Source organism: Otolemur garnettii, unplaced genomic scaffold, assembly GCF_000181295.1.
Source record: "Otolemur garnettii isolate 467f Iridium unplaced genomic scaffold, OtoGar3 scaffold00004, whole genome shotgun sequence".
Taxonomy (NCBI): Eukaryota; Metazoa; Chordata; class Mammalia; order Primates; family Galagidae; genus Otolemur; species Otolemur garnettii.
Window position 1 is genome coordinate 33141595 of NW_003852399.1, and position 21161 is coordinate 33162755.

At 32.6% G+C, this 21161-nt stretch overlaps 1 protein-coding gene across 2 annotated transcripts in view; it reads left to right on the forward strand.

Moving 5' to 3' along the window:
• Positions 1-21161, forward strand: part of TRIQK (triple QxxK/R motif containing) — a 76907-nt gene that overhangs the window by 12653 nt on the left and 43093 nt on the right. For both annotated transcript variants that reach the window (XM_003782486.3, XM_023516976.1), the window contains exon 2: positions 465-624. The gene's annotated coding sequence lies outside the window, so the exon portion shown is untranslated. The remainder of the gene's footprint in view (positions 1-464; positions 625-21161) is intronic.

A 21161-nucleotide genomic window follows, 5' to 3' on the forward strand; every position in this document is an offset into this window, starting at 1 on the left:
AAATCATGAAATACTTGATTATTGTTCCTCATTGCTTTTTTAATGGACATTTAGAAGGTAAAATATGCTTAAAATTTATGACTAAATAACTATAGTAGTTTTTATAAGTCAACTCTATACAAACTAAATAACAGAAAACAATTTCAAATCATTCTCTTTATACTCACACTTCAGAGTAGTTGGAACCATTGCCTGTTACTTTTCAGGTAAGCGTTTGGGACACCCAATGGTCAAGTAAACTTAACGAGGCTTTTCTGTGATAAGACTTCTCAAAGTCAATATCATGAAAATGTGCCTTGTTAAAGAGGGGCATAATATTCAATAGTGCCCAAATATATTTGAGTTGAATGGATAATAGAATTGACAGCTTTTGGAAATGCTCTCATTGTTATTTTATTTTGTGGACATTTGCGGAACTTGAGATCATCCATTTACTATTCCTTGTGTTCTATTTTGAATTCTAGTAAGAAAAAACAACAAAGAATTTTATTTTTGGTATCTGGAACTGAATTTGTCAGGAACACGAGCACAGTTTCCTCAGTAAAGACTCTGCCTTTGGAAACATCCTGCCCCTTGGCAGCTCTCCAGAGTTCAGACTTGGCAGCATCAAGGACACAACGCAAGGTGTGTTTATTTGATTTAACATTTGGCAAAAGGAGTTTTGATTTGTGGTTTGTTTTCTTTCTCTTTGTTTGTCTTGTTTTGGGTTGTTTGCTTCTGATAATGAACCTGGGTTCCAAACATAGTTTGTTCTTACATTGAGGATATGTTTTTACTTGTATCTGTTTTGTGGTATTTGGGCAAATGCAAGTAAATGGAGCATGACTTACAGAGCTATAAATATGTATCTGATTTATATGTTAAATTGATTAGTGGCATTAATTGTCTACTAAGATTTGTTATATAAAATGCTTAGTCTCTCTTGATGCTGAGTATATTATTATACTTTGGCACATCGCAATATTTCCGTAATTATCTATTGGTTTTAATCACTATTTCTTCGTAGTAGTTCATGAACAGATTAGCATCATCTTAAAATATGAGTTAGTCAGCATTATTTTGAATAATTCTTGGTTAATTGAATATCCACATTTCTCAGGTATCATGGAGAGAAATGGCATAAAATGAGAGAAGATGGACCCTCACTGTATCTCTGACTTCATCTTCATATGTCCTTTCCCACTCTTCATTCTACTCAGAGCCCTTCAATGGTTTTACATTCTACACAAGATAAAAACTGAATAACGCTCCTAAACTGGTCTAAATGTCTCTACATATTTGGGCCTTTGCTATTTCTCTAATTTCATCTTTAACTCTTCACACCTTCTTTATTTGCTCTAGGCATACTGGTTCCCTCATTCTTTGAACATGCCAGGCATTTTCCCATCTCAGGATTTTTGATTCTTTGAACATGCCAGGCATTTTCCCATCTCAGGATTTTTGCTGTTCTTTCTGCTGAATTACTCTTTTCCTCAGTATTTGTTTGGCCAATTTCCTTACATTGATTTAGATGTTTATTAAAAGGTCATCTTTTAAATAGGGTGTTATCTAGCCAGTATTCCATGCTTTAAGTTCTTTCTATGCTATATAACATTTATCACTATCTAATAAACTATATATTTTCTGATTATTTGTCTGGTTGATTGTCATTATCCTTCCTAAGTATATAAGGAATATGAGGGCAGGGATTTTTGTTTGTTTTGTTTTTTTTACTCTCTCTAGAAACTGGAGTAGCCTCTAGCCCTTGATGAGTGACTATATGAATGAATGGTTAATTCAGTAAACATTTCTAAGCACTTACTATAAGCTGGGCATGATGCTCGTGGGTGAAAATCCAGGGTTAAAGTGCACAGTTGCTGCCTTCACGAGTACAATGTAAGAAGGGAAATAAATAATTACAGCAGCCATTTTGTTACAGTGTTATGTTATAATAAAAGCATGAATAGAATGCTATCATAACTGGGGAATCAGCAATTAATCAGACTGTGTTGATCTCATGAAAGGCTTCCTGAATAAGTAACCCTCTGTGTAAGTCAGAATAGATTAGGCTATGCTGAGAATAAACATTCCCAAATCTTGATGTTGGTTAACATTTGTCACAGAAACTACATGCCCAAAATGAGTTAGTAGAAAGCTTGTGGACTGAAGATATCAAAGGACATCAAAGGCTCTTACTGGATGCACTTCCATGATCACTTCAGCAGTGGGAAGGGAGAGTGGTCCATATTGCACTGGCATTTAGAGCTTCATTGGTCAAGGCAAACTGCTTAATTTCGAATGGGGGACTATGATTTGTAATACTACTTCTACCCAGAGGAAGAGAGGAATTATAAGATTAATGAGTTGAATTAATGACAGTCATATCTCTCTACTGATTTAAAGGTAGAGTATGAGATATTCAGGTAAAGAAGTATTTAAAGCATTTTCGGAGAAAAGAACATGGGCAAGGACAATAAGATGTTATGCATCATTAATTTCAGGGAGTTATGTATCATTCAAAATAGTTGGAGAACTGTTTTTGTATGTGGGATAAAGATGGGTAAAAAGAATGGAGAAAAAGCCTATGTAGGTTATACCAAACTATGGGGTTAGTATGATCTTAAAGGAAACAGGGAGACATTGAATGATGTAATATACTTCAGAGGAATTTCTCTATTAAATTTGAATTGTGAGAGATTACTTACTCTGGAAGCAGTGTGGGGTTGTATTTAAGAGAAGAAAGTCTGAAAATAATGACCTCTATTATAATACTAAGGTGGTATTAGTATTGGAGGATGGAGGCAATGGCAAAGGAGAAAGGAGGAGAGCAAAACAGAAAAAGGCAGGGAGATTGCCTATGGGTCTAGTCTCCTGTGTACAGAACGCAGGACCCTTACAACACTGAGATCAGAGCGGAGGTACTGATGCCAGCAGTATTCATGTCTGTGGATGTGTACATGGATTTGTGTGTGTTGATATGTGTGAAGGAGTGAGTTAGAGTAAGCTTGCTCAGTGTCTGATTCTTCCCTGATGGCCTGTATTCTCTTTGTGACTTGGGAAATAAGCTCGTGTACTCAGACTAAAATGAAGGTGGATGGGGGACTTGAGGAGAGCTATGTAAGTTGGAATGTCTACTTAGTCAAATGGGGGATATAGTGGATTTGGGGGAGAGGGATTATTGGGCAGTGGTATGTGCTTGTGATAAAACAGATTACTCATTTTACTGTGAAAATTGCTTTGGGACACTCAGTTGCTTTTCCCCTTAAATTGTTTAGAATTCAATAATCATTGGAAAATATATACCTTATAAGCATTTTTATATGGCATTTCCATTAGAAGGGCTCATAAGATATAATTTAGCTCCTGGCCAAGAATTTTGGTTAATATGATAATGAAATCTCAATCATTTCATAAGAAAAGAAAATTTTCTAAAACTAGTAAAGTAATTATCCTGTACTTTTGTAAAATCATTTTTTTATAATAGACTTTTTAAAAAGTCATTTTAAAGAGCAGTTTTAAGTTCACAGTAAAATTGAGAGGACAGTCCAGATATTTCCCATATGCCTTCCACCTCGATACATCTATAGCTTCACACATTATCAACATCTTCCACCAAAGTAGGTCATTTATTGCAGTTGATGAAGCTACACTGCCATCATTAACACCCAAAGTCCAGAGATTGCATTAGGGTCCAATGGTGGACCCTCGTGTTGTGCGTTCTGTGGGACAAATGTATAATGATGGTATGTATCTACCATTATAGTGTCATACAGAGTCTTTTCACTGCCCTAAAAGTCTTTTGTGTTCTGTCCATTCATTGTTCTTCTACCTCTTAAACCCTAACAATCCCTAATCTTTTTATTGTCTCCATAGTTTTGCCTTTTCCAGACTGTCATATAGTTGGAATCATACAGTGTGTAGCCTTTTCAGACTGGATTTTTTCTCCTAGTACAATGTATTTTTTCTCTTAGTACAACGTATTTCACTTTCTACCATGCCTCACAGCTCTTTTTTTTTTTTTTTAAACAGGGAATTTATATCCCATTATTTTTAAGTACCATTGTTCTTTTATTCATTCATCTGCTGAAGGACATCTTGGTTGCTTCCAGGTTTAGGAAATTATGAATAAAGCTGCTATAAATATCCATGTGTAGGTTTTAGTGTAGACATAAGTCTTCAGTACGTTTAGGTAACTACTGAAAAGCACAGTTACAGTATCATATGGTAAGAATATGGTTAGTTTTGTAATAACTCTCTAAACCGTCTACCATAATGGCTTTACAATTTTGCATTGCCACCAACAGTGAATGAGAGTTCCTGTTGTTCCACGCCTTTGACAGCATTTGACATTGTCAGTTTTCTGGATTATGGCCATTCTAACATTTTGGTGTGTACTGGTATCTCAGTGGTATTTGCACTTTTCCGATGACATCATGATGTGGGACATTTTTCCACGTGCTATTTTCCATCAGTATGTCTTAATGTTGACCATATTTATTACTATTTTTTAATTTTTGCCATTGTCTTCAGTCTTACTTTTGTCTTCCATTCTTTTTCTGCCTTTTAAATTTTTAATTGAGCATTTTATAGGATTTCCATTTTCTCTCCTTTCTTATCATATTCATTGTACTTTATTTTTTACTTTTTTAGCGGTTGCCCTAGAATTTTTATTATACATTTGCAAATAATCCAACTCCACATTCAAATAACACTATACCACTTCACAGGCAGTATGAGTCTCTTAAAGTAATACAAAACCCTTATTCCTCCCTTTCTGTCCTTGTGTCATTACTGTCATTTATTTCTTTTCTACATAATTATATACAGATAAGTTTAGATATTAATATAACATATGACTGTATTGTTGCCATTATTATTATTATTATTATTATTAATTTTTTTGCAGTTTTGGCTAGGGCTGGGTTTGAAGTCACCCCTCCGGCACACGGGGCCAGCTCCCTACTCCTTTGAGCTACAGGCGCCACCCAGCTTGTCCTTTTCACATATACTGCAGACTAAAATTCCAGGTGCTAAAGATGCTTTTATAAAGATACAATACATTTGACACTATATGTCCTTTGAGCCACAGGTGCTGCTTGTTGCCATTATTATTTGAACAAACCATTAATCTCTTAGATGAATTATCAGTAAGAAAAATAAAAGTTTTTGTTTTTCTGTCCTTACTTTTTCTCCGATGCTTCTCCTTTCTTTATGTAGATCCAAGGTTTTGATCTATGGTATTTTCCTTTTCTCCAGAGAATTTCTTCTAATATTTCTTGTAGACATGACTATTGGTAGCACATTATTTCAGTCTTTGCCTTTTGGAAAAAGTATTCTTCACTTTTGGAGGGAACAAAATTCTAAGTCAGTGGTTTTTTTCTCTCAGTATTTTAAATATTTCACTTCACTGTCTTCTTGCTTATGTGGTTTCTAAGGAAAAGTCACATGTAATCCTTAGCTGTGTTCTTCTATTGGTCACCCCACTTAAGGATTTTTGTCTTTATTTTTGATTTTCTGTAGTTTGAAAATGATAAGGCAAGTATAGGTTTCTTGGCATTGATCCTCTTTGGGGTTCTTTGAGATGCTTGGATCTCTGGTTTGGGGTCTGCCATTAATATTAGGGAAATTCTTAGTAACCATTGTTTTGAATATTTCCATTGTTTTCTCTCTTACCTTTGTGATATACCCTTTGTGCCTGGGTTACATTTTTTATAATTGTTTCCCAATACTTGGGTATTACGTTCTGGACTTTTTTTCAATCCTTTTTCTTTCTGTTTTTTAGTTTGGGAGTTTTCTATTGGTTTATCCTTACAATCAGACATTCTTTGCATGGCCCATGTTCAATTTACTAATAAACTCATCTAAGGCATTTCTTATTGATGGTAAAAGTGTTTTTGATCTGTAACATTTCTTTTTGATTCTTTCTCAGAATTTCCATCTCTCTGCTTATATTGTCCATCTATCCTTGCATGCTATTTTATCTACTAGAGCCTTAAGCATTTTAATCCTAGTCTTAAATTCCAAGTCTAACAATTTCAGCATCGCTGATATGTCTAGTTCTGATGCTCGCTTGTCTCTTAAAATTGTGGGTTTTTAAAATCTTTTATTAGCCTTGTAATTGTTTTCTTGATAGCTAGATATGATGTAGTAGGTAAAAAAAAAACTGCTGTAGTACAGAATTTCCAACACTTGTTAGCAATAAGGAAACATACAAGGTTGGACAATTAAGTTTGCAAACTCATTGGTAGAAGAAGTGCTACATACTTCAATGCTTAATGAAGCCACCTTTGAAGTCATCTGGTGACCATAGTGATAATCAGCAATGAGGTTTTTAGAACTTTTTCAAGGATAAGTTTGCAAAACTTAGTTGTCCAACCTTGTACATAATGTGTCATCCTTAAAGTTACCCAAAAATACTTTGTTGAAGCCTCCTCACTAATGGCAGAAGATGATAAGATAAAATAATAGCAGAAATTGTACAAATTAAGTGTAATTAAGTTGTTATAAACGTAGTATATTCTAAGACCATTCTTGCTTTCTAAGAACCTTAAATATAATGGAACTCAATGATGTTTAATGAATGTGAGATTGTCAAGTTCAGGCTGTTTACATCTAAAACACTATTGGGCTATGCAGTGCCTCAGTAGTATCTGATTAAACCTGCATGATGTGATGATATTAATATTTATTGAGCACTTACTATTTTATCATAAGAAACACTTTTATAGTTTACTTATTTAATTTAATCATTACAACACAGCTATATGAGATAAATATTCTTTACCTATTTTAAGAATAGAAAATGAGCTTACCTTGGTTAATAACTAAAAGGAGTCAAAAGCAGAAAAGAAAAAAGTAGGGAAGAGTTAACCTACTCTTTATCAGGCTCATGTTCTCATAAAACAGAGATAGCTTATAATATTTTATACTCAAAATTTATTTTTAATTACATTTGCAATAAGTGAGCATCAAATATGATTTTTTAAGCAAACATAATTTTCTATTGTTGCATATTTACTCAAAAAATCTATATATACTATGTTCCAGACATTGTTATCATTCTTTGAGATTCTTTGGTATAAAAAACAAAAATTCCTGTTTTGGTGGTACCATAAAAGGAAGTCAAAAGAAGGAAGAAGGTCAAAGGAAGTCAGAAAATCAATAGCAGATGAAATTTAATATTAAAAAAGTTTTTTAATATTTTTAAACTAATAGTGGATAGGCATAAGGCAAAATAACTTTTCTGTTGCTCCACCAATAACCTAATTGTTCATATCATTTTGTAGTGTCACATTAAGTCATGAAAATAATGAATTATTGATTGTTATAAAATGGTTATTTATTTTAAATAATTAACTTGTGATTAAATATTATTGACCATTACTGTGTAGAATCTCTCCTTCTCCTCCCTCCTAAAAAAACTGAAGAGGCAGCATTCCAAGGAAGCAATTAAATGTCATTTACCAATTGTAAAGGAACTTCGTTTTCTATAATCATGGGCCAGAGTGGTCCATGGCAAAAATAGAATGAAAGTGAATTAAAAAATAAAGGTGCGAAGGTATATTTTTGCTCTGAAGGATGCATTTAAGCAGTTTTTGCACTATAAGTGCAAATGTTCATGGTTAAAGTATCAATTTTATTCTATTTGTTTGCTGTACAAGGGTATGTCTTTTTGTATGTATGAGAAAAAGAAAAGTGAATATGACAAAGAGAGTGAATTATGCCAGGGATCCCTATGTACCTTTGTTTTAGTAGCTTTTCAGAATCCTACCACTGTAATTCAGGGAATTGACTAAACATTTTTATCAAGGGCTGTCTAGAAAGAATTCAACTGCATATGCCTCTGAATGTCATAGTACATGCTCGGATACTTTCCAGACAACCTTCATATTGTTGAAATAGAAGCTTCTGATTTTCTGTCTTCGGTTTCTGCCAATAATACTGTCCCTTCTGCAATCTCAGTATTACTATACTGAGTAGTCCTCTATGTGGGCGTATCCAGCATATCATGGTGAACTGCTCCATGTGGTAGACCATCTTGCATTAATTCTTTCTTCTGAATACTTTAAAGAGTTAAATAATAGATATGGTTTGTGGATTTAATTATTGAAGTAGTAATGATGTGCTACAGTGAACAATTAAAATGTCCAATCACAAGGTCATTAACAAAGAATGAAAAATAATTAAGGGCAAAAGAAGAAAGAAGGCTTTAAGATAAAATCCAAATTCAACTCAAGTATAAAAGCAGTACTGTACTGAGAGAGACATCGGAAGGGTTTTTGTAGGGGATTGAATCTGTATTAAAGGAAAAGTCTAGTTCTCTTGGAAATCAATTTTTGTACTAGAAAAGATAACATGGAAGTCTTTAGAATAGGCTCTCAAAATATTTTAGAAAAAGTAGAGTTAAGTGACAGACATAATTAAAAAAATAAATGGTAGGGAGTCTGGCACATTAAAGAAAAATATAGTCCAATCAGAGATTATCATTATGGCCAATAAAGTGAAAAAGTTGGAAAGTGATAATTTTAAAAAATTAATTGTTTAGGCAGTTTATTTGTGGAATAAAGTTGTTTGCTTTCACAAAAATCCCACTTTCTGATCAATAGGGAAAGTTTAAAGATGGGGTACAGAATAGTTCATAGCCTTTTTACTACAGTCATTTTTAAATGCTTTCTTTAAATGAGGATGTCCTGGTTTATGATTTTCATATTTTTTCCTTTTAGAAAGAGGCAGATGGTATGAAAACTGGACTCTCTTATTTAAAGGGAATGTTGATATTTATAACTAAGCTTATCTCCAGCAAGATTTGTTTTTTGCAGCTGTTCCAGGTTGGAAAAAAAATATTATATTAAAGCTCTGGCTTGTTTTTCTTTCCATATTTAGGGGGGAAAATCTTCAAAATGTGAAAAAGTGATGTTTGATTTTAAACATGAATGCAATGTAAACTGTGATTTTTTTCGTCTATATGTGAATTTTCTGTTTGTATGCTGTGATATTACTCTTTTTGTTTCACTGATCTTTTCCTAGACTCATCACACTTGAAAAATAATTTACTCATCATTTTTTATATTTCATCAAAGTATTCTAGGAAATGTAATAGATTTTCATTAAGAGTTAGCCCGTGTTATTAAGTAAACTGCATTCTGATGTTTCATTTTGATAGTTTAGTCTGTTTTCTTTCTTCCCAGAACATTTTTATCACCGGGAAAATAACTTTTTTTAGTGCTTATACTATTTACTAGAAGATATATTTGGTCTTTTTATTTTCTAGTCTTTGCTTCTATTTTTAATTCTAGATGCTTATTTTTAAACATATTTTTGGTTCGTTAGTAATTTATTTGAGAATTAACTATTTTATACCCTACACTTAACACACAGAGCTATCTCTTTGGGCACATGTTAATTCTACAATGAATATGCATGCCTGCACATACACGTAATCTTTGAACAATGTATATCTGTATATGTCGCCACACATATTATAATATTCTATAAAGAAGAGTGCTTTTGTAATAAATATATTGATTTACTGTGAATAAATTCATCAATTCTGGATTAAAGTGGACATAATTTACAAAGCATACTTATCGAATTAAAGCAATGCCTACTATTTATGTAAGGATTACTTTCTTGAATATAAAGCATTATGCAGATTGTGATTCTATCACACTGGTATATTTTTTGTTTAGTAATTGAAGCTAATTGGCCAGGTGTGATGGCTCATGCCTGTAATCTTAGCATTCTGGGAAGCTGAGGCAGGAAGATCCCTGAGCTCAGAGTTTGAGACCAGCTTGAGCAAGAGCAAGACTCTATGTCTGCTAAAAATAGAAAAATTAGCTGGGTGTTATGGTGGACACCTGAAGTCCCAGCTACTCAGGAGGCTGAGGCAGGAGGATTACCTGATCCCAGGACTTTGAGGTTGCTATGAGCCAGACTGACACCATGGCATGCCAGCCTAGGCAACAGAGTGAGAATCTGTCCCAAATAAGAAAAAAAAAATGAAGCCAAATTTTTGTTTATAAATTTCTGTTGCCTTGCCTCTCTCTTAACACTCACAGTTCAACCATTTACTTTGACATCATGAAGACCAACATATTGCTTAAATCTACGACAATAACCATTATTAATAGCAAATAATTTATGTCCAGAGAAATTTCTTGCCATTTGCCGAATAAACCCTAATCTTTACTCTTCAGTCAATCTTCTTCAAAATAAAAGAATCTCTCTCTTTCTTTAATTACACAGAATGTGAGTACTTTCAGTAGGTTTTGTAGTTCGTTCTATTCCATTTCTTTTATCCTTTCTTTTTCTTTAAAATGATCTTCATAGTTGGATGTGTTAAGTGAAGAGTATTGTTGTTGTATTACCCCTCTCTTTTTCTTATAAGGAATGCTTTTCACTCTAGTGTAATACTTCATTACATAAATGTCATTCTTGCCTTGCATGAATATTTGCCTCTGTGAGTTTAGGAAAATTTCAATGGAATTCTGAAAATTAACAAATAAATCAACTTGAAACAATTAGTGAAAACTTCTAGCATTCTATTACCCTGTACACTCACCATATAACAATGCAAGTGATTCTGCAATAAGGTATGAAAACATGGAAAATAAAAATGTTGCACATCATTATTCCTGGTTCTGTTATTGCTGCATTTTTTTTTTTTGTAATGGATATGTGAGTGAGCATTAAAGGACCATGTGACTTTGGGTTGTTTGTAGTCATATTCTGCTTCTTTACCCAGGGGATCTAAAGTATATATTTCTTAAATTCTTTGAAGATAATAAAGATTATTCTTTCAATCAGTATTTTATATATCTGGTTGGCACATGAGTTCAAATAGAGCTAGGGCAGAAATAAATACATTCTTTTATTATATGACATGGCTGAAGAAGATGCTACTTTAGTCATATAAATATAGAAGTAACAATGTATTAAAAGAAAGTTAAATAAAATATATTTATAAAGTACATTAAAATAATTAGATTTTGACTCTGAAAGCATTTATGTATTTTTTCACTTTCAGCTTTTAATTATGACCATCAGTGATCATTCTTTTGTTAGTTGACTGGGGTAAATTTCAAACTGCTGAAAATCACTCTTTTGGAAATATTCTTCACTAGGGCCCAATTCAAAGGCAAAATTTTAGCTTGTCTGCAGGAGGACTTGATCAACATTGGTCTTGTCCAACAGTGGAAAGAGAGTATTTCCAGAGTAAATCTCTTTCCTTTTGAATCTTTCTGACTTCTCTGACTCTCACTGAGATTTAAAATACACTCATTCCCACTTGGATAATGTATAACTGTTTTAAAGTCAACCGACAGTGAACCTTAATTACATCTGTGAAGCCTCTTTTGCTATTTAATATACCAGTCACAGAAATGATATCTCATATTTACAAGTTCTATCCATACTGAAGGAGGGGAGGTTGTATAAGGATAAGAATCATCAGACTCATCTTAGAATTCTACCTACTATATTTGATAGAGTTAATATCTATCAATATGAGTATATGGATAACTTTGATTATCCATATACTCATAGATTATACTCAAGGATTATACTGTTATTTTTGTAGTTAATTCCAGCTCTTTTTTGCTTTACTCACTCAACATTTTTGTATCTGTATGGAAATTCAATTCCCTGTATTTCTACTGATGTTATCATAATTTTCTTTGTATGTGTATTTTGAATAGGATAGCTATTGGGACCCCACATGTTGAGGTTTCTATTTTTAATAAACAGTTTATAAATTCCTCGGAGAGTTATTTGGGTCTACATTGGACATTCAAAACTGTTTTGAGAAAACAGAAATTAACCCAGTGAATTGAAAAAAAAATTGTGTCTGGTGCTATCCATTGGACAAGTGACTGAGGACCAGTAGATAGTGAATCTGGGGAGATACATAAATTGAGCTCAGTTTAGAATGATGTGTAATGATTGCATGGTCAACTTCTTTAAGGATTCTTTATTGATTATGTATAAATGTATTGCTGACATTACTTATGCTATAGTTAGCCCTCAATGTTAAGTTTATTTAAGTTTTTTGACAAATAATATTTATACATATTAATGCGGTAGAGTGCAGTAGTTCAATAAATGTATACATTATGTAAAAATCAAATTGAGATATTTAACATACCACCACCTCAGATTTATCATTTCTTTGTGATTAGAACCTTCAAAATCTTCTCTTCTAGCTATTTTGTAATAGAACACCATAACTTATTTCTTCTGTTTGCCTGTAGCTTTTTACCATTGGCCAAACACTTCCTATACCCTAACTATAACTGTAACCCTAACCTTAACATTAGCCTTCTCCAGCCTCTGATGACCATTATGCTACACCTTCCTTTTATGAGATATGAGATGAACTTCTTCAGATTCCACATTTGGGTAAGAACATGTTAAGTTTGTCTTTGTGTGCTTGGCTTATTTCACCTAACAAAATGTCCTCCATAATGTTCTTCATGTATGTTTCCATAAATAGGAGGATTTCATTATTTTTGTGGCTGAAAATATTCCCTTGTGTATATATATACCACATATTCTTTATCCATTCATTTTTTGATGGACACCTAAATGAATTTCATCTTTTGGCTATTTTGTATAGTTCTGTAATTAAAATGGAAATTCAGATATTTCTTTGATGTATTTATTTCATTACTTTGGATAAATACCCAGTAGTGGCATTGCTACAACATGTAGTAGTTATATCTTTATTTTTTTGAAGAAACTTCATACTATTTTCCATAATGACTGTACTAATTCACATTCCCACAAAACAATGTATAAGAGCACCCTTTTCTCCATATTGATGCCAGTATTTTTTATTTTTCATTATCTTTTTTATAATAGTTGTTTTAATGGGAGTGAGCTGATATTAGAGTTTTTATTTGTATTTCTCTAATAGTTATGATATTGAACTTGTTTTATATACAGGTTGGCTATTTGTATGGCTTCTTTTGAAAAATGTCTATTCTAGTCTTTTTTTCATTTTAAAATTAGATTATTTGCTTTTTCCCCCTTTTTTTGCTATTGAGTTGTCTCACTTATATACTCTGAATATTAATGCTTTATTACATGAGTAGTTTGCAAATATTTTCTCTCATTCTATAGGTTATTTCTTCATTTTATCAATTGTTTCCTTTGCTATGAAGAAGGATTTTAGTTTGATATATTTCCATTTGCCTATTTTTTGTTTTTCTTGTTTGGCCTTTTGGAATCTATCATGAAAAATTGTTGTCTCATCCAGTGTCATGTGGTGGTTTTCCTATTTTCTTATATTATTTTGTAATTTCAAGTTTTACATTTAAGTCTTTTATCCATTTTGAATTGATGTTTTTGTATTGTGAGAGAAGTCTAGTTTCATTTTTCCTGATGTGAACATCAAATTTCTCAGCACTATTTTATGATGAGAATGTCTTTTTCATTTTGGGTTCTTGTCACCTATGTTAAAAATCAATTTGCTGTAAATGTGTAGATTTATTTCTGTGTTCTTTAATCTGTTTCACTGGTCCACATATCCTTTTTAAAATGCCAGTACCATGTTGTTTTGATTACTGTATCTTTGCAGTATATTTTGAAATCAGGTAACATAAAGTCTCTGGCTTTGTCCTTTTTTTTGCTTAATAATTACTTTGGCTGTCTATACTTCCCAAAGCAATTTACAGATTCAATGCCATTCCTATTAAAATACCAACATTGTACTTTCAAGACTTGGAAAAATAATTCTTTGTTTTGTATGGAACCAGAAAAAACCCTGTATAGCTAAGGCAGTTTGTAGTAATAAAAACAAAGCTGGGGGCATCAACATACCAGACTTTAGGCTGTACTATAAGCCATAGTGGTCAAAACAGCATGGCTATTGGCACAAAAATAGAGACATAGACATGTGGAATGAAATAAAAAAAAAAACAACAGGAAATGAAACTAACATCTTACAACCACCTAATCTTTGATAAACCAAACAAGAACATACACTGGAGGAAAGAATCCTTATTCAGTAAATGGTGCTGGAAGAACTGAATAGCCACATGTAAAAGATAATTGATTCTAGATGGATAAAAGACCTAAATTTAAGGCATGAAATGATAAAAATCCTCAAAGAAAGCATAGGAAAAACACTGGAAGATATTGGCCTGGGAAAAGACTTTATGAAGAAGACGTCCCTGGCAATTGCAGCAAAACAAAAATAAACAAATGAGACTTAATTAAACTGAAAAGCTTCTATACAGCTAAGGAGACAACAACCAAAGGAAATACACAACCTACACAATGGGAAAGGATATTTACATATTTTGAATCAGACTAAGGCTTGATAACTAGGACAGAGAACTCAAATTAAGCAACATGAAAAAAGCCAACAATCTCTTATATCAATGGGCAAAAGAAATGAATAGAACCTTCTCTAAAGAAGACAGATGAATGGCTCATCATCCCTGATTATTAGAGAAATGCAAATCAAAACCACCCTGAGATATCGTCTAACCTCAGTGAGAATGGCCCACATCACAAAATCTCAAAACTGAAGATGCTGGCATAGATGTGGAGAAGGGAACACTTTTACACTGCTGGTGGGACTGCAAACTAATACAACCTTTTTGGAAAGAAGTATGGAGAATCCTCAAAGAACTCAAACTAGACCTCCCATTTGATCCTGCAATCCCATTACTGGGCATTTACCCAGAAGGAAAAAAATTGTATTACCATAAGGACACTTGCACTAGACTGTTTATCACAGCTCAATTTGCAATTGCCAAAGTGGCAAACAGCCTAAATGCCCACTAACCCAGTAGTGGATTAACAAACTGTGATGTGTTTGTATACCATGGATTACTATTCAGCCAATAAAAGAAATGGATACTTTACGTCTTTTGTATTAACCTGGATGGAAGTGGAACACATTATTCTTAGTAAAGCATCACAAGAATAGAGAAGGAGGAATCCTGTGTACTCAATTCTGATATGAGGACAATTAATGACCTAGTACATGGTTGGGGGGGGAGGGCAGAGAGAGGGAAAGAGGGAGAGGGGTGGAGGGTCATGGTATGTGACACATCTTTTAAGGGTGGGACACAATTATAAGAGGGACTGTACCTAAAAAATGCAATCAATGTGATCTGGTTCTTTGTACCCTCAATGAATCCCTAACAATAAAAAAAAAAAAATTACTTTGACTATTAAGGTCTTTTCTGGTTACATATGAATTTTAGGATTTTTTTTTTCTATGAAGAATGTCATTGATATTTTAATAGAGATTGCATTGACTCTATAGATCACTTTGGGTTACCTAGATATTTTAATAATATTAAACATTCCAATTTATGAATATGGAGTATCTTTCCATTTATTTGTATCTTCTTCTATTTCTTCCATCAGCATTTTATAGTTTTTTGTATGGTGATTTTTCATCTCCTTGCTTACGTTTATTACTAAGTGTCCTTTTTTGTAGCTACTATAAAAAGTATTGTTTTCTTGACTACTAGTTGAGATAGTTTGCTATTAGTATACAGAAACACTACTGACTTCTGTATGTTGATTTTGTATCCTGCAACTTACTGAATTTGTTTATTAGGTCTAAAGTATTTTAGGTACATCTTTAGTGGTTTCTACATGGCAGATTATGTCATTTTCAAACAGGGACAATTTAACTTCTTCCTTTCCAATTTGGAGGCCTTCTAGTTCTATCTTCTGCCTAATTGCTTTGGCTAGGGATTCCGGTACTATGTTCAATAGAAATAGACAAGTATGCATCCTTGTCTTTGAAATGTTTTCAGATTTTCCCCATTAAATGACATTAACTATAACATCATGGCTATTGTAACACATGACTATTATTGCATTGAGGTGTGTATTTTCTATACCTAATTTGTTGGGAGTTTTTATCAGGAAGGGATGTTGAATTTTGTCAAATCCTTTTTCTGTGTCTATTGAACTGATCATACTGTTTTTGTTTTTCATTCTAATAATGTGGTGTACCATGTTTATTGATTTGCATATGTTGAACCTTCCCTGCATCCCTGGGTGAATTCCATTTGATCATTATGGTTGATCTTTATAATGAACTGTTATATTCAGTTTGCCATTATTTTGCCGAGCATTTTTTTACATCTATGGTCTTCAGGCACATTGACCTGTACTTTCTTTTTTTGTTACGTCCTTGTCTGGTTTCAGTATCTAGGATACTGTTGACCTTGTAGGATGCATTTGGAAGTATTCCCTCCTCCTGAATTTCTTGAATAGTTTGAGTGGAATTGTATTGGTTCTTCTTTAAATGCTTGGTAGAATTTAGCAGTGAAGCCGTAAGATGCTGAGTTTTTCTTTGATGAGAGACTTTTTATTACTAATTTAATCTGGTTACTTATTATCAGTCCTTTTGGGTTTTCTTTTTCTTCTTCATTTAATCTTGGAAGGTGATATCTTTTTAGGAATTTATCCATTTCTTCTTGGTTATCCAATTTGTTGTTGTATAATTGTTCATATGGTCTCTTATGATACTTTGTATTTCTGTGCTTTTAGTTGTAATGCTCCTTTGTCATTATTAATTTTATTTATTTAAATATTTTCTCTTTTTATCTTAATCTGGCTAAGAAATTGTCAGTTTTACTTATCTTTAAAAAAAAACTGAGCTTTTTTATTTTGTTGGTGTTTTCTATTTATTTTGTAGTCTCTGTTTCATTTATATCTGCTCTGATCTTTATTATTTCTTTCCTTATATTAATTGTGGATTTAATTTATTTTTGTTTTTCTAGTTACATGAGTTACAATTTTGTTTATTTTAGATCTTTTTTATGATCTAGGCATTTATAGGTATAAACTAATCTCTCTGTACTTCATGGGTTTTGGTATGTTATGTTTCCACTTTTATCTGTCTCAAGAAACTTTAAAATTTCTCTTTTAATTTCTTCATTTATCCCACAGTTTGTTCAGGGGAATGTTATTTAACTTTCATGTATTCGTAAAGTTTTTCAAGTTCTCTTTTGATTAAATTCTAGTTTTATGTCATGTGTTCAGGAGTATAGCTGATATGATTTCAATCTTCTTAAATTTGTTAATATTTGCTTTGTGGCTTAATATATGATCTGTTGTGGAGAATGTTCCATGTGTAATTGAGAAGAATGTATTCTCAATTCTTCTGTTCTTGGATAGAGTATTCTGTACTTGTCTGTTTGGTGTTAAGTGTTCTGTAAATAAATACCAGTAAGAGTCTTTTGGTCTAGACTGCAGATTAAATCCAGTATTTCTTTGTTGATTTTCTGTATGGGTCTTCTTTCCATTGCTGTAAATGGTATGTTAGAATACTCTGCTATAATTGTGTTGCAGTCAATTTCTCCCTTTGAATCTATTAATATTTACCTTTTATGCTGGGTGCTTCAATGTTGAGTGCATATGTAATTATAATTGTTATAGCCTCTTGTTGGATTGACCTCTTTATCATCAAAATGATGTTTTCTATCTTTTTTATGGTTTTTAATTTAAGCTCTATTTTATCTGGTATGAATGTAGCTATTCCTCTCTTTTCTCATTTCTGTTTCTATGGAATATATTTTTCCATCTATTCATTATCAGTCTGTGTTTTTTCTTATCAATGAAGAGGTGTTATTGTTGTTATACTTGTTCTCTCTTTAATTCTATGTAGCAATTCTGTGTCTTTTAATTTGGAAATTTAATACATTTATATTTAAGGTGAATTTTGATACATCAGAACTTATTACTACCATTTTGTCAGTTTTTTAAAGTTTTTTTTTTCTATTCTATTTCTTTCTTCCCTTGTTGTTAAGTGATTTCCCTAGTAGTATGTTTTGATTCTTTACTTTTTAATTTTATTGTAACTATTAAAGGTTTTTTTTTTTTTGAGACAGAGCCTCAAGCTGTCCCCCTGGGTAGAGTGCTGTGGCTGTGGCATTACAGCTCACAGCAACCTCCAACTCCTGGGCTCAAGCAAGTCTCCTGCCTCCGCCTCCCAAGTAGCTGGGACCACAGGCGCCCGCCACAACGCCCGGCTATTTTTTGGTTGCAGCCGTCATTGTTGTTTTGGTGGGTCTGGGCTGGGGATTTGAACCCGCCACCTTAGGTGTACGTGGCTGGCACCTTAGCCGGTTGAGCTATAGGCGCCGAGCCTAGGGTTTTTGTTTTGTGGTTACTAAGAGGCTTACAAAAATCATCCCATTGAATATAAGAGGTTATTAAAAGCTGATAACAACTGAATTTAGATCACAATAAAAAGAAACCACTGTGCATTTTACTCCTAGTCCCCCCATTTTGTTTTTTGAGACAGAGTCTCAAGCTGTCTCCTTGAGTAGAGTTCTGTGGCATCACAACTTACAGCAACCTCAAACTGTTGGGCTTAAGTGATTCTCTTGCCTCAGCCTCCTAAGTAGATGGGACTACAGGCATTGGCTATTTTTTGGTTGCAGTTGTCATTGTTGTTTTAGCTGGCCTGGGCTGAGTTCAAAACCATTAGCCTCAGCATACATGGCCGGCACTCTACCCACCAAGCTACAGGTGCTGCCCTAATCCTCCCATTTTTAATCACTGATGTCACAACTTAATATTTTTATATTGTATATTTCTTAGCAAATTATTTATCACATGATATATAGTTTTGTCCCTTAGCTTTCATGCTAAAAATATTAGTAATTTATACACCATCATTATAGTATTAAAGTATTTTGAATTTAATCTGTGTACTTAAACTTTTACTAGTAAGTTTTATACCTACAAATGTTTTTGTTATTTATTACAGTCCTTTTCTTTCAGACTGAAGAACTTCTTTTAATATTTCTTATAAGGTGGGTCTCGTGGTGATGAACTTCCTCAGCTTTTGTATCTCTTTTATTCAATTGCTAGGTAATGTATTGTTGGTTGGTAGCTTTTTTTTTTTTTCCCAGCACTTTGAATATATTTGCATTATTCCCTGGCTTATATGATTTCTGTTGAGAAATATGTTGATAGCTGTATTAGTATACCATTCAGGTGATGTGTTTCTTATCTCTTGCTGATTTCAAGACTTTTTCTTTGTCTTTGATTTTGATTGTTTGGTTATTATATATCTTGGTATACTACTCTTTGAGTTGAATTTGATTCAAGATCTTTATGCTTTCACTATATGGATATTGTCATATATTCCCAGATTAGAGAATTTTTCAGCCATTATTTCTTTAAATATGCTTTCTGGTCTTTTTTCACTTTCTTCTCCTTCTTCAATTTCTACTATGCAAGTGTTTTATCTCTTGATGGTGTTCCATAAATCATGTAAGCTTTCTTCATTCTTTTGTCCTTTGCTCCTTCCACTGGGTAATTCAAATGTCCTACCTGTCATCTCACTAATTCTTTGCACTGCTAGATCATCTCTCCAATTGAAGCTTTCTTTTGAACATTTAAATGTAGTCATTTTATTTTTTATATGTAGGATTTCTATTTGGATCTTTTTTATTGGGTAGACTTTTAAAAATTGATTGACTTTTTGAATGGATATAACTCTTTTAAATTTTATTAGACATCTACCTTCTTGGACTGCTTTTGGTAAGTTCATTTTCTAAAATTTAATTTTAATTTTAATTTTCATTATTGACAGAAAGTTTTTATAGTATTCTCTTATACACACACATACACACACAGACAGGGTATCCATGAAGTTCGTGTGCAGTTTAAAAAATAGAGAACTATTTTAAATTGCACACAAACTTTATGGATACTTCGTATATAATGTTGCTCTCTACTGAGTATTTATTCATGTTCCCTCTTTCATTACTAATACTATTTGTTTATATTTTTGTCCTATGTTGACAAGATTTTGTTTTCTATATTTTTCAAAGGATCAGCTTTTGTTTATGTTGATCATCTCTTTTAAATCTTTGTTTTATATTTCATTTCATTGCTTTTAGTGTATTGTATTTGGTTGCAGTTGTCATTGTTAGTTTAGCTGGCCTGGGCTGAGTTCAAACCCGCCAGCCTCAGCATATGTGGCCGGCATTCTCCCCACCGAGCTACATGTGCTGCCCTAATCTTACTCTTTGTAAATTACTCTTTGTAATTTGAGGGACTTTACTCTTCTTTTTTTAGTTTATTATTTTTCAATTTTTTGTCTTTCCTGATTTGTTTATCTTAAACATCACTTTAGCTAATTACTAACTTTTAACGTTCATTGATGTATAATATTGTACATACAACAATATGCACGTAACACAATAGGGTAGCTGATAAAGGTTCACAAAATGAACACTCCTCTAACTCAAACCCTAATAATTTTATTCTAGCCATCATTTCTAGACATTTTTTAGTTGAAATGTGTTAATATCTGTAGTTCACAATGTTAGTGAAGTTATGGCCTTTTACTATAATACATTTGGACAGTTTATTTCAAACCTATATTTTTCATTATTTTCATTTATTGGCTTTTAGTATTTTTGTGAAACTGAAAAGGTCAGTAATTAGCTACCAAGCAGCACTTTAACATCTTTTTTTGAATGAGTTGCCTTATGAAAGCCATTATACATTTGATAGAGAAGGAATTAGGGCATAGGAGATGAAAGATAGAAAACCAGTACAAAAGAGAATTTCTTTCTTATTTGCATTCTGGTTTATAGTTGGGAAATTCTTTTCTCTATTAATCTATTGTAATGGAATATTTCATTATGCTTTTTAACATTGTACTTTCCCCCTCTATTTTGTTTGTTTCTACATTGTAAGTTACATTAGTTAATAACCCAGTGCTTCTCCTCATTAACCTTTTCCACATTGTTTTCTTAATTTTTTAAAATCAATGTTGTTTAGTATATTTCCCTGCTAGGATAATTTTGTGGTCTTATAAATGTGTAATTTGCCTCATAGATGGTAAACATGAGTTTTAATACTGCAATCTGTTTGAAAACTACCATTCTGCAAATATTATATTAGTAGAATAGTAATGATATAATCACATGAGACATCAATATAATGAATCTATTTAATGCAACTTCTATAAAATTGGATATATACTAGTTGTTTTTATACTTTTGACTTCAAATTAGTCATAAAGCTATTTTTAATAAGTCATACAGAATTATGAAATTACTAGTGGCAAAATATCCATAAACAGCATTCTGATGGTTGCCTGGAGCTCTTTGTTTCCCCTTATGTACTTAGACTAAGCTTACTTCAGTAAACATATCTTTTATTCATTTTAGAGTATAAATGTT